General features: G+C 43.7%; 1 long non-coding RNA gene across 2 annotated transcripts; it reads right to left on the bottom strand.

Annotated features, from left to right (window-relative positions):
• Window positions 1-295: 295 nt before the first annotated feature.
• Window positions 296-26,685, bottom strand: LOC140716206 (uncharacterized). 2 transcript variants are annotated; one of them, XR_012096265.1, is made up of 4 exons: window positions 26,632-26,685; window positions 21,102-21,239; window positions 2,445-2,570; window positions 296-807 (listed from the first exon to the last, which is right to left on the bottom strand). It is a non-coding gene; the product is annotated as an uncharacterized lncRNA (long non-coding RNA). The 2 variants fall into 2 exon arrangements; XR_012096266.1 differs by having other exon boundaries at window positions 26,550-26,643.
• Window positions 26,686-27,420: the final 735 nt, after the last annotated feature.

Genomic DNA, 27,420 nt, shown 5'->3' with positions numbered 1-27,420 from the left:
TCCAAAACACAGTTACCATCCTATAAACTAAAAACACATACCAACAAGTTGCAGACAACAAGTCATTCATCGCGCAAACCGAAGCTGGAGAAATAGATTCCAATTCAAAGATTCAAAGGTCCAATTTAATGTCAGAGAAATGTATACAATATACATCCTGAAATGCTTTTTCTTCACAAACGTCCATGAAAACAGAGAAGTGCCCCAAAGAATGAACGACAGCCAAACGTGAGAGCCCCAAATCTCCCCCAGCTCCCCCCTCCCGTGCGTAAGCGGCAGCGAGCAACAATAACCCCTCCCCCACTGGCAAAAGAAAAGCAAGAGTTGCACTTGAGTATCAGCAAAGACACAGACTTGCAATTACCCCCAAAGACTTCACGTTTCACACCAGCATTCGACATACCACAGGTTCTCTCTCTCCCCAATACGGGAGAGGGAGGTGTTTCCATTTTCCCAGCAAGCAGGGAGACATAACAAACAACTTGCTGGCTTACGATGTTAAAAGTACGTTATGTCACTTTTTTCGAGCTCTGTGCCTGAAGATCGTGAAGATCTCGGGTCTTTGGGCACACAGCAGGAGATTTGCCGACTCCCCCAACGACACACGGGTCTCCTGCCATGACACCATCCCTTGATCCACCCGCCTCCAGAGCCCTGAGATCTTAGGCTTCTGAATTCGAACCGGACTCTCAGGCCGAACCCTTGGCATGCCGAACAATAGCCAGTCCTGAAACTCTGAGAACGGGTCTCATTCCGCCGAAGAGCCGAAGCAAGCGAAAACTCAAGGTCAGGATTTTCAAAAGGACCCTGAAAGGGAAAAATGAAAGTATTAAAGATGGAAATAGAGCTGTTTGCCTATTAGGGGGGCAGTTGTTTATAAGGGGCTTGGGGACTGAGCCTGGTTGTGGGGTTGTCCTGCTCCGAAGCTGGTTTAACCCACTCTGTACCTGGTCTGCCAGCTCTGAATCATGCTATGTACCTGTTTCGCCCGCTCGGAATCCTGTTCTATCCTGGTTGCCGGCCTGTTCTGTATATGCTCTATCCGGTTGGTCTTGTTCCCCTGCTTCTCTCCTGTGCACTGGTCCCGCTGTCCCGCTTAATTCACCTTGCCCGCACTGTCAGTTCCCTTTACCAATGTACTTGGTGTATCATGGTAGTACTGCTGCTCGCCCTGGACCCAGCTTCCTTCTGATCCCTTGCCTCCATCGGGCAGATCTGGCTGGACTGCCGCTGCCCGGCAGGGGTTCTGCCCCTTCCTACCCGTTGCCTCTGTCGGGCGGATCTGGCCGGACTGCCGCTGCCCGGCGGGGGTTCTGCCCCTTCCTACCCATTGCCTCCGTCGGGCACGTCCAGCCGTACCCTGCCGCTGCCCAGCAGGGGTTCTGCCCCTTCCTACCCGTTGCCTCCATCGGGCAGATCTGGCCGGACTGCCGCTGCCTGGTGGGGGTTCTGCCCCTTCCTACCCGTTGCCTCCGTCAGGCAGGTCCGGCCGGACTGCCGCTGCCCAGTGGGGGTTCTGCCCTTTCCACCTATTGCTCCCTAAGAGTTGTGCCCCGCACCTGCCCAGGCCTCTGTGTTTCCACCTGGGAGGCGGCCCTGCCCGGGATCCATGCGGCCCGCCCTAAGGACTCCTACCCTTTCCTCCCCTTGTTTCCCATGGGTTGTGCCCCGCACCTGCCCAGGCCTCCGTGTTTCCACCTGGGTGGTGGCCCTGCCCAGGATCCATGTGGCTCGCCATGTGGAATCCTCCTGCCCCGCCTGAACTCTGGGATCCTCCTGCCCTGCCTGAACTCTGGGATCCAGCCCCACCTGCCTTACCCCTTGCATGCCATGGCATCCCCATCCTGTCCTACCCCTAGTACTTCAGTGTCTGCGTCCTGCATTTGGGTCCAATCCTGCCCCCGTTCCTGACACTTATGCTGACAGCTCATTCCACACTCTCGCAACCATCTGAGTGCAGAAGTTTCCTGTCATGTTCCCCTTAAACTTTTCACCTTTCACCCTTAACACATGACCTCTGATTGTAGTCCCACCCAACTTCAGTGGAAAAAGCCTGCTTGCATCACCTATCTAACCCCTCATAATTTCGCATACCTCTATCAAATCTCATCTTAATCTTCTATGTTCCAAGGAATAAAGCCCTAACCTATTCAATCTTTCCTTATAACTCAGGTCCTCCAGACTCAGCAACATCCTTGTAAGTGTTTTTTATACTCTTGCAAACTTATTTCCGTCTTTCCTGTTACTCCAAATTACACCTCACCAATATCTTATAGAACTTCAATATAACATTCCATCTCCTGTACTCAATACTTTGATTTATGAAGGCTAATGTGCAAAAGTTTTCTAAAACACCACTTCCAATGAATTATGGACCTATATTCCCAGATCCCTTTGTTCTACTGCACTCCTCAGTGCCCTACCATTCCTTGTATGAGACATACCTTGGTTTGTCCTACCGAACTCCAGCGCCTCGCACTTGTCTGCATGAAATTCCATCTGCCCTTTTTCAGCCCATTTTCCCAGCTGGAACAGCTCATTGACCAGGAAAAGCTTGTCCCATACTGTATCTGTAAATGAAAAATATAAAATTGTAGGGCGCTGAGGCTAGTACGTAAGAAAAGATTTTAGAGACAGGATCTGGGAAAGCATAGACATATTAGGGATAGTCAGTATACTTTTTTGGGAATAGTCATTCTGACAAACTGGAGAAGCCGATGGACACATGGTAGGTTGATCCAGAGATGAAAGCAAATGGTGTCCATGAAAATGGATAGGTTAGATTCAAAAATGTATGAACTATCAAAGTCTCGTTGGAAGGGTGTTATTCTGATTGGAGGTCTGTGTCTTGTGGTGTTCTGTGAGGACCTCTGTTGTTTGTAATATACATTATATGTAAATAATTTGGACTGCCATATAGGTAAGCTGACAGCCAAATTTGGAGATAACTTGAATATTTGCAGAGTTTCAGATATTGAGGAAATTTATCAAAGTATTCAGCAGGATCTAGACCAATTGTAAAAGTGGGCAGAGAAATTGCAGATGGAGTTTAAGTCAAAAGTGTGAGATTTTGTCCTTTGTGAGGTCAAATATCAGAGGAAAATATACAGTAAATGGCACAACTCTCAGGAAAATTAATATACGGATGAATATTGGGATTCATGGCTTTAGCTCTCTGACAGTGGCATCACAAATAGACCAGATGGTAAAAACGGAAAAGGCATACTTATATTCATTGTTTGGGAAGCTGAGTATAAAAGTAGGGATGTCATGTTGCAACTGTACAAAACTTTGATGAGGTTACATTTACAGTTTTGCATGCAGTTCTGAACATCGAAGAATGTAGAGGCTTTGGAGGGGATCCAGAAGAGGTTCATCAGGATATTGTCTTGATTAGAGAGTATTTGCAAAGAGTAGAGTTTGGACAAGTTGGATTGTTTTCTCTGGAGCGTCGGAGGTGGATGAACGACTTGATGGAAGTACACAAAAATATGAAAGATGTAGATAGGGTAGATAAACTCAGGGTTTTCCCATGATCAAAATGTCAGCCAGTAGAGGGCATAACTTTAATGTGCGACAAGGAACTTTGAAAGAAATTTTGTCACTATTAAGTGCCAGCAACTTGAGTTCAGTTCTGTCGCTGTGTGTGGTTACCCCTTGACCACACGGGTTCCCTCCCATATTCCAAAGATGTATGGGTAAGGGTTAATAAGTTGTGGGCATATCTTGGTACTGGAAACACGGTAACACTTGTAGACTGTGCTATTGTTGCAAACCACACATTTCACGGTATGTTGTGATGTACCTGTGACAAATAAAGCTTAGCTTTTAAAGATGTTTTATCTTTTTAGGCTTTTTTTTACACGGATGAATGCATTGCCAGGGTTAGTGGTGGAAACAGATGCAATTAAAAACAACTAAAAAGGCATTTAGACAGTCACATGAACAGACAGGAATTTCCCACGTACAAGCAGATGGGATTGGTTAAAATTTGCTTGTCATGGGTTCTGTGTACTGTGTGCTGTACTGGTCTATGTTCTGTGTACTTACTTGTGTTCTTGTGGCAGAGGCTCAGGTGGTGTTTGTAGACGATGACCTTTGGTTGCAGAAGGATCTTGGCCCAAAATATTGATAGCTTTACCCCCCTCCATAGATGCTGCCTGTCCTGCTGAGTTCCTCCAGCATTTTGTGTGTGTTGCTCAGGATTTCCAGCATCAGCAGACTCACAGGCAAGGTTTTTTCTCACGAGTCTGTTCACCAACAGAGCAGAGGCGTATCAGGGTGCCTAAATGGTCAGAATTAGGCCTAGAACCAAGGAAAGGAATCAAAGCACACAGCCCTATTAAATCCCATTTTCTGGGAGTGAATTGGTTGTCTGTCACTTCCATTTCCTTCCCCTGTAGATGTGCTTCAGTATATGAGCAAATTAAATTTGGGATTAAGATTTTTTCTTGGTTCAAGTCTGACTGAAATCCTTCTGTTCTGTAGAATTTTGGGTTCCTCCCTGATAAAAAGGGAGAGGAAGAACCTTACATAGAGAGCCTGCTCCTGGTCGAAGCAGTTGGGTTTCTGTGTTTGTCTCAGGAAAGTGTGTCACAGTTTTGGTTAAAGTTCCAGGCTATGTACCTAGAAGTGGAATTTCACTGTCATTTTCCATCTGTTGAAAGGAGCTGCATTGGTTCGAAGACACCATCACAACAAAACCAGCAGTATCTGTCACAATAACGAACCAGAATCACATTATGTGCTACAGATTAGTTCTAAAGCTAGTTCACTACACTATTGAAGATAGTCTTCCTCCAGATGAGTTCTGTTAGATTTCTGTTTGACCCTCTGCATTATTTTTGATCCAAAGACATTGTACTGCTATTATTCTTCTTCTGATCAGCTGTAACATTACCCTACCTCACTTCCCAGTGGTTGAGAGATTAATAAATACTTGTCTGTCCCATGACTATGGAACGCCTTATGGCTTGGCTCTCCATTATTTCCCCTTATCCCTCAGCATGACAACACTCTCAAATACTTTGCTCTTCCCACATGTTCTTTACCTCACTGCACTCTGAGAATATTCCCAACACTGCTTGTAAGGAATTTGTACGAGTGGTTTTCATCCAATTTCCTCCCACAGTCCAAAGATGTACTGGTTACTCATTGTAAATTTTCCATGATTAGCCTTGGATTGCATCAGGAGATTGCCGGGCAGTGTGGCTCAAATGCCATATCTCAATAAATTAAAATAAATCCTGAATGGTTTCCTCTGTTTTCTTGTTAATCTCTCACTACAATGGAGAGTTTGCAGCAAAGTTTGTATATTAGCAGTTTGGTGCTGATAGGGTCTATCCATTGGAGCAGGATGATGAAATTAGTGCCTTGGTGCTGTACTTCACCTGGAAGAGGCTGCCAACATTGATTCTCTTACAATGGTGATGAAGTTGGATGATATTGTGAAGACAGAATTGGAAATGCCTCAAGGCACCCTCTGTAAGTAGACAAATCTCACAGTACACAAGACAGGGAGCACTGCTGCCCATTAAACCATGAGCTTCGGCAAAGTTTGAACGGCTTGCTCTTTTTCTCCCATTTGTTCAGGTGCACAATGCCTGTGTTAGTCCTGAAACTGACGACCATCAATACCTGCTTTCCCTTCAAGGTGGCTCCCAAGAAATAGAAGGAAGATCACATTTTCCAGTGACATTTCATCAGACTTTATGGTCAGGGGCCTGTTGTTAAGTAGTGGCGGTACTTTTGCAGAAGATGTCTACTTAACTGCTTCACTGAACAAGTTGGCGACAATCCTGTGTGCATTGTACATACGTAAGTGTCACCTGCATATTGCAGGTTGACAACCACTGTTGCAGTGTTGTTGGCTCTGGTACTGGTTACCATCAACTGAAGGAGAAATTTATTGCAGTTGGGTTTCCTTACTCCATCTTCATCTTTGTAGACGAAATGTAACTGAATAGTTTCCCATTTCTTCCGCAGTTTCATTGCAGCTGGGCAACTGTTTGGGGCAAGGTGCAGTGTTAATGCAAGAAGGATTAAGGTAAGTGTCAGGGTGATAGTGCAGCTTTCAGAACAGCTTGGTCTATTGGTGGTTCTCATGAGCTCAGATTGTTTGAATTCCCATTGCTTTCATGTAGTAACATTAGGCAAATGAAAGGTTACATCACATTGTGAGGTGGATAGTCTTAGGCTACAGTGAGGTTAGAAGAGATGGGCAGTCATGGAATGTAACCAAGGACGCTCATGTCACAGGTGGAATTGTGTTTGAGGAGTTATTCAAAATTCTCCTTCCGGTGAGCAATCATTGCTTTTCACTCCATGCTGTTCAGTTCTGTTTTGGCTCTCAATGGCATGGATCCTTATGTTTATGGACTGTCAATGTCTTCATAGTGCTGAGAAATTCATAACATTGGAGCATAAGATATTGGAGAAGAATTAGGTTATTCAGCCCATCAAGTGTGTTCTACAATTCAATCATGACTGACTTATTTTCCCTTTCAACACCATTCTCCTGCCTCCTTCTGTAACCTTTGATGCCCTTACTAATCAAGAGCCTATCATCCTCCACTTTAAATACACCCTTTGGCATGTCCTCCGCAGCTGTCTGTGGCAGGCAAAAACCTCTCTGTTTTAAAGGGAGGTGTGCTCTCTGGTCCTAGACTCCCCCGATGTTGGAAACATCTTCTCCACATCCACTATATCCAGACCTTTCAATATTCGAAACACGGTGAGGTTATTAGCAGGTTGTTGGTAATCCTACTTGCTGTCCCATTACCACTGTTCTTTAAATTTTAATTAATAAGTTTGACCTCAACCTTGCCTCCTGTTTCCTTCAGCCGCAGAGGGGTTTCAAATCCAGAAGCATAATGTGTTGGCCGTTAATTTGCACTTGGTCGTTCTCTTTAAACTAGGTCTTCAACATTATCTTGCGACAATCTGACAAATTTGATTGTGGTAACACATAAAGGGATGTTCTTTTTGCCTGCCACAGATAAAGTCAAGATCAGACTCCTCTTTAACCACTTCCTCCTTGTGGTCAAAGAGCTGCCCCCTGCATTACAGTGTGAATTCGCAAACAAGATCTGCAGATGCTGGAAACCCAAGAAACACACAAAATGCTGGAGGAGCTCAGCAGGCCAGGCAGCATTTATGGAAAGAGTACAATCAACGTTTTGGCACAAAAGGGTCTTGCCGAAGGGTTTCGGCCTGAAATGTTGACTGTACTTTTTTCATAGATGCTGCCTGGGTTGCTGAGTTCCTCCAGCATTTTGTGTGTTGCAGTGTGAATTCAAACTGTTTTCATGCACAGTAGGCATGATCTTCATTGTGCACCAACACAAAAATGAATGTAGAGAGCACCATCCAATATGGCACCTGCCTTTCCGGCCTCTGAATAGTCGATGACTTTGTAAGTTAAGAGAGACTGGGGCAGCCTTCTCAAGTCTGTTTTCTGTTCTCATAATAAAATCTCTGCCTTATGTCTACTTCATTATGAAGTACCAATTACCACATTTACCAATTAGCTGACTTAAGTAACAAGTATTTTGTTCTCCTTTACACTTGTGTGCTGGAATTAACACTAAACAATCTTGAATTCATGATGTAGGAAGCTGTGATCTTAGGTCCACTGAAGACACAATCTTACTACTAACAGATTTTTACAAATGTAAGGAAGATGGAGGGATATGGTTATGGTGTAGGTAGGAGGGATTAGTGTTTGGGTGTTTTTTGATTTTTTTTAGCTGGTTTGGCGCAACACTGTGGGCTAAATGGCCCGATCCTGTGCTTTACTCTTCTATGTTCTTTGTATGATGTGTTGGTATTCATTATTCGAGGATTGAGTTCAAGAGCTGTGAAGTAACGTTACAGCTCTATAAAACACTGGGCAGGTTTCCTCACCGTAGGAAGGACGTCAAAGCTTTAGAGAGGCTACAGATGAGATTTACCAGAATGATGCTTGGACTAGAGAGCAAGGGCTTTTCTCGTTGCAGTGACGGAGAATGATAGGTTATTTGATAGAGATAATAAGAGGCATAAATCAAGTGGACAGCCAGACACTTCTTCCCCAGGGTGAAATGGTTACTTCACAGGAGCATAATTTTATCATTGGGGGATGTCAGAGGCAAGTTTTTGTACACAAAGAATGCTGTGTGCATTGTAGGGTCAGTCATCATAGGAGCATTTAAGAAACTTTCAGATAGGCACATGGTCGTAGGAAAATGGACTTTGTTGAAGTGAGGAGTTAGATTGATCTTAGAGTAGGTTGAAAGTTCAGCACAATGTACAGTGGGTTTTCCCTTCCTGTGCTTGCACAGCTCAGGCAGTAAAACATCCAGGAATAACTGAGTGAGTCTATGTGGAAGTAGATACATAGGATTGGAACGTAGTGAGTTGTCAAAATGCAGGTGGTATCTGTCTCTCTGAGCTCTGCAGCCTCTTCTGATCCTGTGTATGTGCACCTGCATACCAGAAAATGATGCTATCAGTTAGAATGCTCTCCACGATACATCTACTGAAATTTGTTCCAATGAAATACAGCTCGTGTTGTGCCTTCTTCATCATTGCGTCGATATGTTAGGTCCAGTATTGATCTTCACAGATGCTGAAACTACTTATCCTTTCTGCTGCTGACCCTCGATGAGGATCATTGTGCGTTCCCCTTTCTGAAGTCCACAATCAATTCATTGATCTTACCGATGTTAAGTGAAAGGTTCTTGTTACGACACCTTTCAACCAGCTGATCTATCTCGCAACAGCACACCTCCTTGTCACCATCTGAGATTCTGCCAATAACATTGGTGAATCTATAGATGCTCTTTGAGTTATGCCTAGTCACACTCTCATGAGTGTCAAGAAGTTAGAGCAGTAGGCAAAGCATGCTTCGTTGAGGTACACCTGGTATGTGCTCAGGCCCTGGGGATTTATCAGCATTAAAGTACTTTAGACCCCTATAGGCACATCTTTGGTAATTTGTCTGTGGTCCAAGAGATCACAACTTATTCACCTCAGTTCCTTGGCTTCCTTGATCTTTTAACATTGAAAAATATTAAATATCTTACCCATCTCCAAATGCAGACAGCCATGGTGGTCTCTCTCCCTAGCTATTCTGATTGGCTACAAATCCCCTTTAGGGCCTCCCTAAGGAAGCAAAGTTCCAGGGGTGAGAAACTACTCCATACGGGGTGAGACTAGCATCAGTTTCCTGAATGGTCTATGAACATCACCGTGCAATTCCTCCTTTACACTAGTTACTTTAGTTATTGTTATTTACAGTAATTTTTATGTTTGGAGGTCACATGCAAGAGAAAAGTATACAGTGTAGGATATCAAAGTTCAAAGTAATTTTATTATCAGGGTACATACTGTATATATCACCACAACCCTGAGATTCTTTTATCGGCAGGCATATTCAGCAAATCTATTGAACAGTAACTATAACAGAATCAATGAAAGATCAAGTAGAGCATAGTAGATGTGAAATAGAAAAAAAATAAATGGCAATAAATAATGAGAACATAAAATAACTAGTCTACAAAGTAAGCTAAGTGGTTGTGGGAACATCTCAATAGATGAGTGAAGTAGTTCCCTTTTGCACAAGAGCCAGATGGTTGTGGGGTAGTAACTGTTCTTGAACCTGGTGGTCCTGAGGCTTTTGTACTACTACACAGCTATGGAAGTTTGTCAAACTTTCTAATGTCACGCCGAATCTCTGCAGACTTCTAAGGAAGTAGAGGAGCTGTCACGCTTTCTTTGCAATTACATTTATAGGATGGGTCCAGGACAGGTCTTCTGAGATAATAACATGAAGGAATTTAAAGTTGCTAACCATCTCCACCTCTGATTTCCCTCTCCTGAAGACTCTAATCCTTTGGGTACAGGATATCAGTCTATAGCTCCATGAAAGGAACAAAGCATGGGTGGGAAATTGTCCAATGTGCTTGCCTTTATTGGCTAGGGCTTTGAGTATAAGAGTCCGGAAGTCATTGCCATTGTATAAAATATTGGGGTGCACTTAGACTAGAACTAGAAAACAAAAGCCAGGATGTCATACTGAAGTCTTACGAGGCATTATTCAGACTGCACTTGGAGTATTGTGAGCAGTTTTGGCCCCCTTATCTGAGAAAATATATGCCAGGATTGGAGAGGGTCTAGGAACCCAGGAATGAAAGGGTTAACATCTGAGGATCCAGGAAAGACATACGAGGGTCGTTTGATGGCTCTGGGTCTGTACTCATTGGAGTTTTGAAGAATGGGGAGGTGGTGGGGGGGGGGGGGGTCTCATTGAAATCTATCGAATATTGAAAGGCCAAGATGAAGTAGATATGGAGAGGATGTTTCCTATAGCGGGGGAAAGTCTTGGACCAGAGGGTTAAGCCTCAGAATACAGAACATCCATTTAGAATAGACATTGCAAAATTTTCTTTAGCTAGTGGATAGTGAGTCTGTGGAATTCATTGGCAGATGGCTGTGCAGGCAAAGTCAATATTTAAAGTGGGGTTAAGTTGTTCTTGAGTAATCAGGGCATCAAAAGCAGTGGGGAGAAAGCAGGAGAAGGGGGTTGAGAAGAATAATAAATCAGGAATGGCAAAGCTGACTCAATGGGCCAAATGGCCTAATTCTGTTCCTATGTCTGGTGTACGTGTGCACACGTGCCTGCACTTACTGGTACTCCCTTTTAAGTTTCCTTCCCACTTGCCTTAAGCTATATCCTCTAGTTTTAAACTCCCCTACTTGAGGAAGAGGGACGAGAGGAAATGGTGATTAATCTCCATAGCAACACACACAAAATGCTGGAGGAACACGAGTGTCAGGCAATTCTCATCTATGTCACTCCTGATTTTTTTTTAACCTCCTCTGTCAACCCTCAGACTCGTAGTTTCCAGGGTAAATATCATAATCTCCTTACAACTTGTAGAAGCCATGAGCTGTGCATTTATTGTGGCCACTCATCAGATCAGAGGGGGCATGGTAAAAGTGAATGGAATAAGTTACGTACTTATGCTTATTTCAATAGACAATAGACAATAGGTGCAGAAGTAGACCATTCGGCCCTTCGAGCCTGCACTGCCATTCTGAGATCATGGTTGATCATCTACTATCAATACCCGGTTCCTGCCTTGTCCCCATATCCCTTGATTCCCCTATCCATAAGATACCCATCTAGCTCCTTCTTGAAAGCATCCAGAGAATTGGCCTCCACTACCTTCCGAGGCAGTGCATTCCAGACCCCCACAACTCTCTGGGAGAAGAAGTTTTTCCTTAACTCTGTCCTAAATGACCTACCCCTTATTCTCAAACCATGCCCTCTGGTACTGGACTCTCCCAGCATCTGGAACATATTTCCTGCCTCTATCTTGTCCAATCCCTTAATAATCTTATATGTTGCAATCAGATCCCCTCTCAATCTCAATTCCAGCGTGTGCAAGCCCAGTCTCTCTAACCTCTCTGCGTAAGACAGTCCTGACATCCCAGGAATTAACCTTGTGAATCTACGCTGCACCTCCTCTACAGCCAGGATGTCCTTCCTTAACCCTGGAGACCAAAACTGTACACAATACTCCAGCTGTGGTCTCACCAGGGCCCTGTACAAATGCAAGAGGATTTCCTTACTCTTGTACTCAATTCCCTTTGTAATAAAGGCCAACATTCCATTAGCTTTCTTCACTGCCTGCTGCACTTGCTCATTCACCTTCAGTGACCGATGAACAAGGACTCCTAGATCTCTTTGTATTTCTCCCTTACCTAACTCTACACCGCTCAGATAAGAATCTGCCTTCCTGTTCTTACTCCCAAAGTGGATAACCTCACACTTATTCACATTAAACGTAGCAATTTGTAGCTTGGGGCTGGCAGAGGTCATAATTTGCTGATTGCTGAGATAATGCTCAATTGTCTGTTTGCTAACTGTTAATAAAGGATGGAAATAAGGAACTTGACTTTTGGAGCAATCAATGGAGCTGTGGGCGTGTAGCATAAATCCTCATGTTAACAGGCCGGTGGCAATTGCTTTGTTTGATTTGGAATCAGTTTTGCGGCTGCATTTCGAAAGCAAACATTTCAAAAGTTATAACCAAACAAATAGCAACGTGGGAAGTACGACCCTTTTGTAGCGTGCGCTGTGTGTGTTTGAATTTGAAACGCAGTTGAAGTAGTCAAATGTTGCTGTGTCCAACTGAGTTGGACTGAAAAGCTGTAGTGGTGGTTGCCTGAAGTATTCGACCCTGAAATGCTGAAGAATTGAAATAACTGCTTCTGGCGTTGAAAAGCTGAATTGAAATTGTCATTGTTTTGACTCAGTGCGCACTTGGAAGACAAATTGAGTTCTGCCACAAGCAGAGACCTTGAGGTTGAGGAAAACAATTAAACATGCAATATTGTCGATCATTTTCCTGGGAGAAATGAAAACATTTACAAGACAAAGAAGGGGCTGTGACGACTGGTAAGTTACAGGATGGCATGTGCGCTGAGGACAGCATGTCTAACATGAAGAAGAGCATGTCCTGGTGTTAGTAAGACATCCTGTGCATCCAATAGCACATTGGTACGCATTAAAATGAAGGCTGATATGGCTGAGTTATACGCAAGACACAGATAGTGAGGGATAAGCACGCCTTGAAGGAAAAGGTGGAACAGCTTCGGAGAAATCAGGAAGATCAGGCAGAGCAACTTAAAGACAGATGGAGCAGCTTTGAAGAAGCCAGGAGCAACAGGTCTCACCTGAAGCTTGTTTATTTGCCGGGAATTGATTCAGAAATTCAGCTGCTGATAAGGATGAATGTGCCTAAGGTGTTTGAGCTGTTGCAAGTGATTTGAAGTGTTGATGGTGGGCCCTATGCAATCAGAACTATTTTAGGCTGGACTGTTAATGGACCATTGAAAGGAGACTGTGATGGTTAAGAGCCAGTGCTGAGATTTGATGCTTCTTGCTTCACTAGAATCTCATTTAAATCTAAGGGCACAACTTTTAATCCCTCAATGCTAGGTGAATCCTTAATTCATCCACATCCTGCAGTATTGAGTACCACAATCTTACTGCTTATACAACCATATAACAATTACAGTACGGAAACAGGCCATCTCGGCCCTTCTAGTCTGTGGCGAACACTTACTCTCATCTAATCCCACTGACCTGCACTCAGCCCATAACCCTCCATTCCTTTTTAAGAAGTCTTTTCCAAATTCTCTGTTGGATTTTTTGATAGCAATCTTATCCATAAAGGCAAATGGGCCCTCTTGGCCTTATCAACAATCATCCATATTATTCCTATTTACCAGAGATTGGTCTGTAACTTTTTATTTCCCGTGCTCCCCTCATTACAAATGTTGTGACTTCCAGCCTCCACCACCACTCAATTTTATTATGGCCTCTCAGTGTTTCTTTTTCACTCTCCCTTCTCCAATGTGAAAATGTTCTCTCTGCATTCAATTAATTAAAACCATATATAATATCAAAGACCAAAACTTAGTGACCCTTGACCTGCTCTCAAGAGTTTAAGTGACCCTTGACCTGCTCTCAAGAGTTTAAGTGACCCATGGATATAAAGGCAGCCTCTCCCATGACCTAACTAACAGTTGGCTTCTGTTCCATATTTGGATAAACCCAGAGTTCGTGGCAACCACACACTTCTGTCAGAACTCAAACAGTAATTTATTAGTGAATAGATATTGCCTGATGTGATAAATCTGACAGTGCTTACTGCTGCTAGTAAGTTATTGAGTGCACCAGACATCCTGGGACAGTTTCTAAACAATTGTAGAATTTAGATTAGACCATTCTGCTTCTGATCTTGAACCTTTCAGTGTCCAGTTGTAATCTGGTTGATTTCTATCCTACTTCCCCAACCCTTCATCTGCATGTATCAAAAATTGATTCAAATATCTTTATGTTTTAGCTGCCTATTAACATAGAACAGCTCAGGAACAGGTCTTTTAGTCAGTGATGTCTGCAGCAAACACAATTAAACTTGTATTTGTGCAGTATCCATATTCTCCATTGCTTGTATATTTGTGCATCTAACCAACAGCCTCATAAACCCCAATAGAATATTGGTTTCTACCACTACCCCCGCACATCTCCTTTATTTTCCCCTCTGCCCTTAAGTACATGTCCTCTTCGTCTTTGCCATTTCTACCCTTGTTAAAAGATTCTGATTCCACAGTTCAATCCCTGTTTTAACTGTTCGTGTACCCATAGGTCTCAATCGATGCACATTCACCTCAATACTGAATCCATTTACCACCAGAGAGCTTACTGTATCCATAAAAAGATTTAAGCACATTCTCTAGAACTGGTTTTTCATTAGATAGCAAAATACTAAAGAAAACAAACTGTAACTGCTGGAAATCTGAAAACATTACCGTAGGACTCTGGACCTAAAATAGCAAATGTTTCTTTTCACAGATCCTGTCCTATTAACCTATGTTGAGGATCTTTTCCAAACAGCCCAGAAACAGGTCCTTTCTCTTGTCTAGGACATGCTGAATAAGGTTCCCATCTAAGATAGTACCATTTGCCCATGTTTGGCCTATATCCCATTTGACCTTTCCTATCCATATATCTGAGTTTTTTTAAAATGTAAATACAACAAGTACTTCCTCTGGCAGCTCATTTCATGTAAAGACCACCTTCTGGATGAAAATGTTGCCCCTCAGTTTCTATTAAAATGTTGCCCCTCTCACCTAGACTTGTACCCTCTAATTCATGATTCCTCAACTCTAATGGGGGAAGGTATTTTTATTATAATATTACTTTTATGATGTTTTTAAACCTACTACAAGATAACCCATCATTTCCCTGTTCCAGTGAATAATGCTTTAACCTGCTCAACTTCTCCCTGTAACTCAGCCCTTCTCATCCTGATCAACCTCCTCATGAATCTTTCATTTGTCATTCTAGCTTCAGCAGATAGGTTTCCATGTACAATTATGCACACTGATCATTATAGCTGTCAATGTTTTCATTCTGAGGCAGAGTCATAGAGTTACAGAGCAATTGGGTATGAATACGGGTCCTTTGGCCCAATGAGGACTCTGCTGCCCATTTTCCTGCATTTGGCCCATAGTCCTCCAAGCCCCGTCTTTCCATCTACCTATCCAAGTGCTTCTTAAATGATACTATTGTAGCTGCTTCAACCACTTCCTCAGGCAACTCGCTCCATCTTACCACTCACTGTGTGAGAGGTTTGTACCTCAGATATTTTTTAAATCTTTCCCCTCTCCCCCTCAAACTATGCCTATAGTTTTGGACTCTTGGGGAAAAGATGTTACTGTCCACCTTATCCATGCTTTTTGTAACATTTCTCTGAGATGACCCCTCATTCTTCTCTATCTTAAGGAACAAGGACCTAGCTTGGCCAACATCTACCAATAATTCAGGTTTTCTAATCCCGGCATAAAGATGCAGAGATGGCAGAGGAACTAAATGCGTATTTTGCATCAGTCTTCACAGTGGAAGACATCTGCAGTACACTGGACATTCAAGAGTGTCAGGGAAGTAAAGTTTGTGCAATGAAAATTACGACTGAGAAGGTGCTCAGGAAGCTAATGGTCTGAGGATGGATAAATCTCCCGGACCTGATGGAATGCACCCTCGGGTTCTGAAGGAAGTAGCTGGAGAGATTGCGGAGGCATTAACAATAATCTTTCAAGAATTGATAGATTCTGGCATTGTACCAGATGACTGGAAAATTGCAAATGTTACTCAGCTATTTAAGAAGGGTGGGAGGCAACAGAAAGGTAACTATAGACCTGTTAGCCTGACAGCAATGGTTGGAAAGTTGCTGGAATCATCAGGGGTGAGTTTACAGAATACCTGGAGGAACATGACAAGATAGGCCAAAGCCAGCATGGTTTCCTGAAAGGAAAATCCAGCCTGACGAATCTACTGCAATTTTTTGAGGAAATTACAAGCAGGGTAAACAAAGGATCTTGGATTTTCAGAAGGTCATTGACAAGGTGCCGCACATGAGGCAGTTTAGCAAGATAAAAGTCCATGGAATTACAGGGGAGTTACTTGCACGAGTGCAGCATTGGCTGACCGGCAGAAAACAGAGAGTGGGAATAAAGAGATTCTATTCTGGCTGGCTGCCAGTTACCAGTGGAGTTCCACAGGGGCCGGTGTTGGGACCGCTGCTTTTTACGATGTACGTCAATGATTTGGACTATGGGATTAATGGATTTGCGGCTAAATTTTCCAATGATACAAAGGTAGGTGGAGGAGCAGGTAATGTTGAGAAAACAGAGAGCCTGCAGAGAGACTTAGATAGTTTAGGGGAATGGGCAAAGAAGTGGCAAATGAATTACAATGTTGGAGCGTGTATGGTCATGCACTTTGGTGGAAGAAATAAACAGGCAGACTATTATTTAGATGGGGAGAGAATTCAAAATGCAGAGATGCAAAGGGACTGGGGAGTCCTTGTGCAGGATACTCTAAAGGTTAACCTCCAGGTTGAGTCGGTTGTGAAGAAGGCGAATGCAATGTTGGCATTCATTTCCAGAGGTATAGAATATAAGAGCAGGGATGTAATGTTGAGACAGACAGACAGACATACTTTATTGATCCCCAGGAAAATTGGGTTTCATTACAGGCTCTATAAGGCACTGGTGAGAGCACAGTTGGAGTATTGTGTGCAGTTTTGGGCTCCTTATTTTAGAAAGGATATACTGACATTGGAGAGGGTTCAGAGAAGATTCACGAGAATGATTCCAGGAATTAAAGGGTTTACCGTATTAGGAACGTCTGGCAGCTCTTGGGCTGTATTCCCTGGAGTTCAGGAGAATGAGGGTATCTCATAGAAACATTCCAAATGTTAAAAGGCCTGAACAAATTAGATATGGCAAAGTTATTTCTCATGGTAGGGGAGCCTAGGAAAAGAGGCCATGACTTCAGGATTGAAGGACAAAACAGAGATGCAGAGAAATTACTTTAGCCAGAGGGTGGTAAATCTGTGGAATTTGTTGCCATGAGCGGCTGTGGAGGCCAAATCATTGGGTGTAGTTAAGGCAGATAGATAGATAGATAGATACTTTATTCATCCCCATGGGGAAATTCAACATTTTTTTCCAATGTCCCATACACTTGTTGTAGCAAAAACTCATTACATACAATACTTAACTCAGTAATAATATGATATGCATCTAAATCACTAACTCAAAAAGCATTAATAATAGCTTTAAAAAAAAAAGTTCTTAAGTCCTGGCAGTTGAATTGTAAAGCCTAATGGCATTGGGGAGTATTGACCTCTTCATCCTGTCTGAGGAGCATTGCATCGACAGTAACCTGTCGCTGAAACTGCTTCTCTGTCTCTGGATGGTGCTTGATCAGCCAGGACATCAAAGGGTATGGGAAGAAGGCAGGGCAGTGGGGCTGTCTGGAATCGGATCAGCCCATGATGGAATTGCAGAGCAGACTCAATGGATCAAATGGCCGACTGCTGCTCTTATATATTATGCTCTTATAATACTTTTACATTTTCTTTGCATTCTTTTAATCTCACTTTTTTATAATAGGGCAAACAAATCTGTGCACAGTACTCCAAGTGCGGACTCACTAACAACTTGTACAGGCAGGAAGGAGGCTACCCAGGCAGGAGATGAGGTATTGCTCCATCGACCTGCGTGTGGCCTCATCTTGACGGTAGAGGAGGCCATGGACAGACATGTCGGAGTGGGAGTGGTCTGTGGAATTGAAGTGTGTGGCCACGGGGAGATCCCACCACTGCTGGAGGACTGAGCGCCAGGGTTCGGCGAAAAGGTCTCCCAGTCTGCGGCGGGTCTCCCCAATGTATAAATGGCCACATCGGGAGCACCGGATACAGTATATCACCCCAGCTGACTCGCAGGTGAAGTGGTGCCTCACCTGAAAGGACTGTCTGGGGCCTGGGATGGTGGTGAGGGAAGAAGTGTGGGGGCAGGTGTAGCACTTCTTCCGTTTGCAGGGATGAGTGCCCGGAGGGAGGTCGGTGGGGAGGGATGGGGGATGAATGGACAAGGGAGTCGCGTAGGGAGCGATCCCTGCGGAGAGCCGGGAGTGAGGGGGAGGGGAAAATGTGGCTGGTGGTGGGATCCCGTAGGAGGTGGCAGAAGTTACGGAGGATTATACGTTGGATCTGTAGGCTGGTAGGGTGATAGGTGAGGACCAGGGGGACTCTATCCCTGGTGGGCTGGCAGGGGGATGGGGTGAGTGCAGAGGTGCGTGAAATACGGGAGACGCAATGGAGGGCAGAGTTGATAGTGGAACTATCTGTGATTCCTTTGTCCATTCGTCCCTCCGCACTGATCTTATCCCTGCAAGTGGAAAAGCTGCTACCCCTTGTTATGAGTGATGAACAGACCTGATGGACAATGGGGTAAATAGTTAACCATCCCCCCTCGAGAAACACGAACTATTACTGTTGCTATGCTGACCATGAGAAAGAGACGAAAAACAGGCAAGAACATCTGTGACAGATAAGAGAGAGGGAGTTTGCTGATTAACTGTATTGTGACTTCTTTTTGAATTATTTACTGTTTTGCTGCAAGGACAATAGTTTGCTCATAAATATTCCTCAGTGGACTGAAGGAGTGGCTTTATTTGATGGACACAGTTATTCAGGAGTGATGGATAGCTGAGTCCCCGTTAGTAGGGATAAAAGACAGGTCCAGAGAGACACCCTTCAGACACGCCAGTGGACACTGATTGAGTGTTGGAACCCACAGGAAAGGTGGGGGCTTCGGAGACCGAACCAGGAGATTCGTCAGTAAAGCTCACAGTGTTACAGCAGGGCCGGTGGGGGCTTGTGTGTGTGTCCACTCATGCCAGAGTGACGAGTCCACCACAGAAGAACGGTCTAACAGAAGGACAGAGGGGTCATAACTGAGTGACCACAAAGATACGACGGATTAAGAAAGCAAAGGAAGGTTTGGCTGCAGTAGCTGTTACCTCTCGCTCACCCTCCCTCTCCAACGATTACAATACAACAACCATAACTACATCAGCACTCATGAACTGAACTTTATACTTTTCTATGACAATTTATTTACCCCTAGACATCGATAGAGCTTGTTTATTATTATTATTCCTACACTTTTAGGTTTATTACTGCTAACTGGTTTTATATGTATATTTGCATTATTGATATGGTTTTGCTTATTTTTATTAATAAACACCTTTATAGTTTGGTACCACCAGACTCCAACGGATTCTTCTTTCTCTGCTGGTCAGACACCCAGTTACGGGGTACGTAACACCCTGCGCATTCATCTCATCTCTGAAGGTCCCAACAGATCTATCAAGTGAGGCAACACTTCATCTGCAAATCTGGTGGGGTTGTCTATTGTATCTGATGCTCCCGATGAATCTTCCTCTGCATTGGTGAGGTTAGACCACTTTGGGGGACCACTTTGTCAAGCACCTCTGCTCCATCGGCAAAAAAAAATTCCCAGTGGCCAACCATTTTAATTCCTATCCCCATTCGGACATGTCGGTCCACAGCCTCTTCTGCCACTATCAGGTTGGGGCAACAACAGCTCATATTCCACCTAACCTGATAGCATGAACATCGGTTTCTCCAACTTCCGATAGATTTCCCCTTCAGCTTTCCTCTTCTTCAATTTCTCACTCTGGCCTCTGCTCCTCACCTGCCTATCAGCTCCCCCTGGTGCCTCTCCTCCTTCCTTTCTCCTCTTCTCTCAGAATCTTTCTTCTCCAGCCCTCTACCTTTTTCACTCAACACCTCCAGCTTCTTACTTCATCCACCCCAACCAGCCCCCCCCCCCCCCCCAACCATCTGACTTCTGGCTTGTCCTCCTTTCCCTCCCCCCACATTCTTACTCTGGCCTCTTCCCCCTGACTTTCTGGCCCTGATAAAGGATCTCATCCCAAAACATCAACTGTTTATTCATTTCCATAGATACTGCCTGACCTGCTGAATTCCTCTAGCATTTTGGGCATGTCCTTTTGGATTTCCAGCATTGACAGAATCTCTTGTTTAGCAAAAAGTGTAGACAGGTTTTAGTGCATTTTCTAAAGAGTGTATACTTTGAGTAAAGGGACACGAATGAGGCAGGAGCATTGGTCCAGCATCATATTCAAATTAATTTCTGCTCTGCCAGCCCATCTAAGCAAGAAGCCGGTAAGGAATGGCAAGTCACGCGAGTGAAATAAACATCCAGTGACCTGTGAGGACCTAGGAAGCTTCCCATGTTCCAACCACAGCAGCAGGAAGTTTAATCACTCATAGGGGTGTGAGATTGGCATTTGGAGCCAAATGTACTTGGTCAATTTATGAGCTGAATGCTTTAGTGCAACATTATTGAGGATATGGAGATGCCACATAGAGAAAGAGAAGTGACTGTCAGTCATAAAGATATTCAAAGACCATCTTTCCCTGTCAGGGCTTTTCTTCCAATTACTGGTAGGGAAGTGCTTACCCTAAAAATTGCAGCCAGACCTCAGGTTGTAGCTCAAGTATTGTCTCAAATGAACAGAGAATCAGACAAGTTATAAACTCAATGGAACAATACTCCTGCCTCACTGGTGGTCCTTTACTCAAAGTGTACACTCTTTAGACAATGCACTAAAATTTGTCTACACTTTTTGCCAAACAAGAGATTCTGCCAATGCTGGAAGTCCAGAGCAACACACACAGGGATGTGTGCTAGGGAGATCAGGGAGCGTCTATAGAGGGGAATAAACAATCAATATTTCGGGTGGAGACTCAATGTCATCTGCTTGTTCCCCTCCATAGATGCTGCCTGATATACCTGCTGCGTTCCTCCAGCGTTTTGTGTGAGTTGCTCTGAATCAGGTGAATGGTTGCCTTGTGATCTATTCCTGGCAGTATCTTGTTCTGGACCACCGGTGTGCCTTCATCACATTACTCAGCACCTCACCAGCAACAGACCTTGCCATTAGAATTAGAACAGCTCTTGGTAGCAAGTTGAATCCTCAGGGTGTAAGTATGTACTTGCGGAGCAGGTGAACGACAAGAATGAATAGCTTGCTGCAGGAAGGAATTTCTAGCCCAACACACATGAATATTGAGAACACATTTGAAAAGGTATCAGAGAAAAGGTTGTTGTACAAAATCTAGGTTTATAACGTTGGGGTGACATACCTGTTTGGAGTGTATTCACGCATGGTGTCATGAATTGGATGTGGTAGGAATCAGAAGCAGACCCTCAATTGTTCACAGCTTGTAGTGATGGGCTGATAAAATCACAGTGTACGATACCCAACAAGATGGGAAAGCAAGCTGTAAAAAAAAAAGAAAAATAAAGCGCACAGTCACGGAGAAGTACAGCACAGCAAGCCATTCAGCCCATCTTGTCCATGCCAAAACCATTTAAACTGCCTACTCCCGTCAACCTACACTGGGACCAAGCCCTCCATATCCACAGAACAAGAACAATTTCCTATCACATGACAGGTGCTTCACAACACATGACTAATCACTCTGGCAACCAGCATTAATGATGCTGTTTACCATATTCTTAGCCCATGAGTGGATATTATAAAATAACTTCCATATATACTCTGAGATTCAAAAGATTTTTACTAACTATAAAGTATTCTATCACTGTTCTAAACCAAATGAAAATTCTTTGCTGAATTCTGCATCATACCATATTAGGGTATCCTCATTGAGAGATAGAGGGAAAAACAGAACATGAAAAAAAAATCACTCAACAGCTCCGGAATTCAGTGTGTGACAGTAAGGCAAAACCATGGTTATAGTGAAAGCATTAATTTGGGAACACTTTGGGAACCATGACCTTATGTATGCAAGTTTCAAGGTAGTAAAGGAAAGGATGTTGTTGATCTCCAGCTAAGGTCCTAAATTGGTGGAAGGCTGACTTTGATAGCAGGGAGAGGACCTGGTGGAAGTGGACTGGAAGGAGATACTTGAGGGCAAAACAACTTCTGATTAGTGTTAGTCTTTTAAGAGCAACAGTTCAGATAGATAGATAGATAGATACTTTATTCATCCCCATGGGGAAATTCAACATTTTTTCCAATGTCCCATACACTTATTGTAGCAAAACTAATTACATACAATACTTAACTCAGTAAAAATATGATATGCATCTAAAATCACCCTCTCAAAAAGCATTAATAATAGCTTTTAACAAGTTCTTAAGTAGTTTACTTAAATACATTGAGTCCTAACCCCGGCACTTTAACATATCTTGCTCCTGGTGGTTGAATTGTAAAGCCGAATGGCATTGGGGAGTATTGATCTCTTCATCCTGTCTGAGGAGCATTGCATCGATAGTAACCTGTCGCTGCTATTGTTGACATGTGCTAGGGTCAGCACATTGTGGTTAGGGTGGCAGGAAATGATAACTTTAGGAAATCTTGCGTGGCAAATGTTTGAAGATTTAAGATGGGGGTAGAATAAGAGCATTTGACAGGTATTGGCAACTGCAATCAAGTGAGCCCCTGGGGAATGTAAAAATGTTGGAGAGTTCTCAAGAAATTTATTAGGATGGCAAGGTACATTAGTCTGGAGTATGATAGGCATTATGATTTCTCATGACCTCGTGTGGGAGAACCATATCTCCTTCATTAACAAAATAGTTTCTCAGAGGATATGCTTGTGGCAACTGGTAAAATTCCATCTTTCCCAGAGGATACTGTTACAATTCTACACTGCCGTCTTAGAGAGCGTCCTCACATCAGCTATTACTGTCTGGTTTGGTACAGAGTCCTCTCATAATATTCAAGAACGGCGATGAACTGTCAGGTCAGCAGAAAAGGTCAGTGGCCGCAGTCTACCAGCACTGCAGGACCGTACATATCCAGAACAAAGAAGCGGGCAAGAAAAAATATTGCAGACACTACCTAGCCTGCAATCTCCCTTCTCTCCCCCGCCTCCACCAAAGGATCCCTTCTGGAAACCCCTTAGGGCTATTAAAACAAAAACCACACCACATCTTCCCCCAGGCAGCTAATCTGATCAATCATTCTAATTTAAACCCCACCTTCATCTATCTATTGCACAGTCACTACACTGCAAACACTCTAAATTATTTTTTATAATGCTGCTTATATTATAACTGTATTCAAGTATGTCCTGACGAAGGGTCTCGGCCCGAAATGTCGACAGTGCTTCTCCTATAGATGCTGCCTGGCCTGCTGTGTTCCACCAGCATTTTGTGTGTTGTTGTTGTTTGAATTTCCAGCATCTGCAGATTTCCTCGTGTTTTCAGGTATGTATGCACATTTTATTCTATACTGTACTTTAACCTCTAATTGTACCTTATATATAATGCTTTATAGTTGAATGTTGTTTTAATGTTGCAGCCAACAGCACAAATCTCCAATAAATTAATATATATGGTGAATAAAATTCCAGTAAACAGGTCTGTGAGCCGTACATCATTGGTAGGGAAATTATTGAAGAAAATTCTAAGGGACATTATGTTCATTTGGAAAGACAGGGACATTGAAAATAGTTAGCATGGCTTTGTGCAGGTGAAGTCCTGTTTCACTAATTTGGTTGAGTATTTGTTCTGAAGAGACACCCACGAGACTGATGAAAACAGGGCTAGCTGTACACACATACATACAGTACGTATACACACAAACACACACACAGAGCAAGATCCTGCAGAGTACACCTCTGGATCTAATTGGGTAAGGCACATGGGAGCGAAGGGGAGTTGGCTGATCAGAGACAAGGCAAGAGGAGGAAGAGGGTAGTATTAGGAATATATTCTGTCTGGAAGTCTGTAGCTACAGATGCAACACAGAGATTGGTGTGGGAACCCATGCTCTTCGTTATATAGTTCTGATGTGAATATTGCAAGAAAGATTCGGAAATTTACACATGATGTGAAAATTGTGGACGCTGTCTGAGGCTATGGTGAGATACAGATGAGGTGAAGTTAGGCAGATGGAATTTATTCCCGAGAGAAACGCGATTTCCCCAAGGGTGGAAATTAAATAGGGTTAGGATATACACAGTACAGCACTGAATAATGTTGCTGAACAAAGAGGTGTAGCAGCCTAATGCCTTAACCCCCTAACTCTAAGAAAGCAGCAACACAGAGTTGGAACGATGAAGGTGGTATTTGGGATTTTGCATTCACCCCTCAGGCCACAGAATACAAGGGTTATATCACATTATGTTGCCAATTTACCAAACACTGGCTGAGCACACGTGGAGTGTTGTGTGCAGCTCCGATCCTTTTGAAATGAATGCTAAGAGGTGAGATTTAATGGAGGTATGCAAAATTGAGGCGTATAGAAACTGTAAGTGGGTAAATGCAAGTAGGCTTCTTCCACCGAGGCTCGGTGAGGCTAGAATTAGAGGTCATAGGTTAAGGGTGAAATGTGAAATGCTTAAGGGGAACCTGAGGGGGAATCTTCACTCAGAGGGTGGTGCTTGTGGAACAAGCTGCCAGCACAAGTGGTAGATGTGGGATTTCAACATGGAACAGAACTTTGGATCGATACATGGATGAGACAGGTATGGAGGGCTATGGTCTGGGACTGATGAGACTAGACAGATTAATAGTTTGGCATGGACTAGATGGGCCAAAGGGCCTGTTTCTGTGCTGTAGTGTTCTATGACTCTGTGACTATAGGAAGATTGCACTGAAGAGTGCAGAGAAAATTCATCAGAATGTCGACTGGATTGAATTAATTTAGTTGTGGAGAGAGACTGGATAGCCAAGCTTGAGTTCTCTCAAGTAAAAGGAGAATGAACAGATACAAGTAAACAAGGTTATGGGAGGAATGGACAGGAAAGGTCCATCAAAAACTTTTACCACGATATTCTGTATACCGCGTGCATTCAAATATAACACCTTCAGTCCAGTATTTATCACCTTTTACACTGCAACTCATCCCACTGACTGCAATTTTGCCCCATCGTCTGCTGTCCTTCCTGACACACATTTGCTTGTATACCAACTGCCCCATCCTCAGTCCCATCACTGTTTCCCATCCCCTGTCAAACCCTCCCCAACAGCTCCAGCAAACCTGCCCGCAAGGAAATTGGTCCCCCTTAGGTTCAGGTGTAATCCATCCCTTTCGTACAGGTCGTACCTTCCACAGAAGAGATCCCAATGATCGCAAAATCTGATGCCCTGCCCCCTGCACCAGTTCCTCAGCCACTCATTCATTGCCAAATCATCCTATGATTACCCTCACTGGTGCGTGGCATGGGCAGAAATCTGGAGATTACTACATTGAAACTCCTGCTTTTCAGCTTTCTACCCAACTTATTATGAGGCATAGATAGGGAAGGTCGTGAAATTTTTTTACCACAATAGGGGTATCAAAAACAACAGGAATAAAGTTAAGGTGTATGGAGAGAGTTTTAGAGGGAACCTGAGGCTTGCCCCCCACTCCACCCCACCCCCAAGAATGGCTGATTTCTGGAAGAGGAGGTTATGGAGTCAGTTTGGATGCATATACATAGACACATAAATAAGCAGAGCATAGATGCTTATTTGTCCTGAAGAAGGGTCTCAAGCAAAACGTTGACTGTTTATGTATTGATGTTGTCTGACCTGCTAAGTTCCACCAGCATTTTGTATGCATGAAGTAGGAAGGTACTGTGTTCCTAATGAAGGAAAAAGTAATTACTGTACATGGTAAAAAGATTGGCCACACTTTCTGTGCTCTATAATTCTGTGAATCTATCACATACATACCCTAACCAATCAGCAAGAGGGATTTAGTAGGGCAACAGCATCTATGGAAAAGAGTGAACAGCTGATGCTTTCGGATGAGACCCTTCATCAGGACTGGGGGGGGGGGTAAAAGATAAGTCAGTAAGAAGGTGGGGGGAGGGAAGAATTAATATAAGATGGTAGGCAATAGGTGAAACGGTGGCGGGGGGGGGGGGACGCAGTAAAGAGCTTTTCCATTTCCCAGTTTCACCAATCACCTACCACCTTCTACTTCTTCCTCCCCTCTCGCCATCAACTTCATCTGACCTCTCTTTTTCCAGTCCCGATGAAGGGTCTCGACCCAAAGCGTCGACTCATTACTTTTCCATAGATGTTGCTTGGCCTGCTGAGTTCCTCCAGCATTTTCTATGTGTTGCTTTGGATTTCCAGCATCAGCAGATTTTCTCGTGGTTGTGGACAAGAGGGACTTTACAGCTATTGTGGATAATAATGAGTAAATAAAGGCACGCGATCATCATTGCAGAATTGTCAGAAAATATTTCAATCTTTGAAATAAATAGACACTTAGCGTCAATACCCTCAAAGCAAGCTTGTGAGATTCCTGAGAGAACAGACTAGAGGCTACAGATGCTGGAACACAGAAACTTATAGCTCAGAAACCCTTTTGACCCTTACACATTACCAATCGATAATCTGTTTAGCAATCTAATCACGCTATAAATAATCATAATACATTTCCAAACTGGTAACTTGAATTCGGTTGAAAACTACTTTACAGATTAAGTTCAGTCGTTACTGCTCCATTTGCAGTTTACTGAATATTTGGCGAAGTGCCTAAGAGATGGCGGCCTGAGAACCCACAATTCTCTTCGGCACAGCAATGGTTCTATTCAGTGCATGTATACCTACTGCAGACTCACCGTGGCCGCGGTGTAGAGCGATGTTTTTTTTTGTGCAGCGCAGAATTAGCAGTAGCAGGAAAGAAGAACTACACCGACTCACCGTCTGGCTCTGATCCGAAATCCGCTCTGCTTCCCGGAGCTGAGTCTGCACACGTGGTCCACTTTAGTTCAATAGGGTTCCGTTTACGCCGCAGAGCACTCTGGGTAGCGATACCCACCATTTTAAGCGTAATGTATTCATACATTCAAGTTTCATTTGCTAGGCTGATATTTTAGGCGGAGCAACAGGTTACGTTTAACTGCCCTGCACCGCCTCGCCATTCTTGTAATTGCTTCTCTATTGAAAATTTTGTTGTTCTATTTAAAAATACAGCGCAGAGTAGGCCATTCCGGCCCTTAAAGCCACGCCACCAGCAAACCCCGATTTAACCCTGGTCTATTCACGGGGCAATTTGAAGGGTTTTTTTTCCACCTAACTCCCTAAATTCACTTTCCAGTGTCCCACCCCTTTTCCTACTTCCTCATTTGTGCCAATATGTATCAATACTTCTATCTGCTAAGACTCCCCCTCTAAAATGCCATGGACCCTATCCGAGACGTCCTTGTCCCTGGCACCCGCGTGTCTCTCTCACGCCCACAGAATCTCCTGTCGTCTTTTCTAACCAAGGAATCCCTCATCACTACTGCAGCCCTCTTCTTCTCTCTTCCTCCTCCCCTTCCCAGTTACTGTGGCTCCTCTTCGGTAAGCTGACCCCCCAACGGTCTCCAAAGTGCTATACTGTACGCATTATTGAGAGAACCGGCCACAAGGGTACTCTGCATTGGCGACCCATTTCCCTTCTCTCCATTGATAGGTACCTGCTTCCTGCAACTCAGGTGTGACTATCTC

This window comes from Hemitrygon akajei, chromosome 25 (assembly GCF_048418815.1).
Source record: "Hemitrygon akajei chromosome 25, sHemAka1.3, whole genome shotgun sequence".
In the NCBI taxonomy this organism is placed as follows: domain Eukaryota; kingdom Metazoa; phylum Chordata; class Chondrichthyes; order Myliobatiformes; family Dasyatidae; genus Hemitrygon; species Hemitrygon akajei.
Note: the sequence above shows the minus strand (reverse complement) of the source record. Positions and strands in the feature narration are given on the sequence as shown.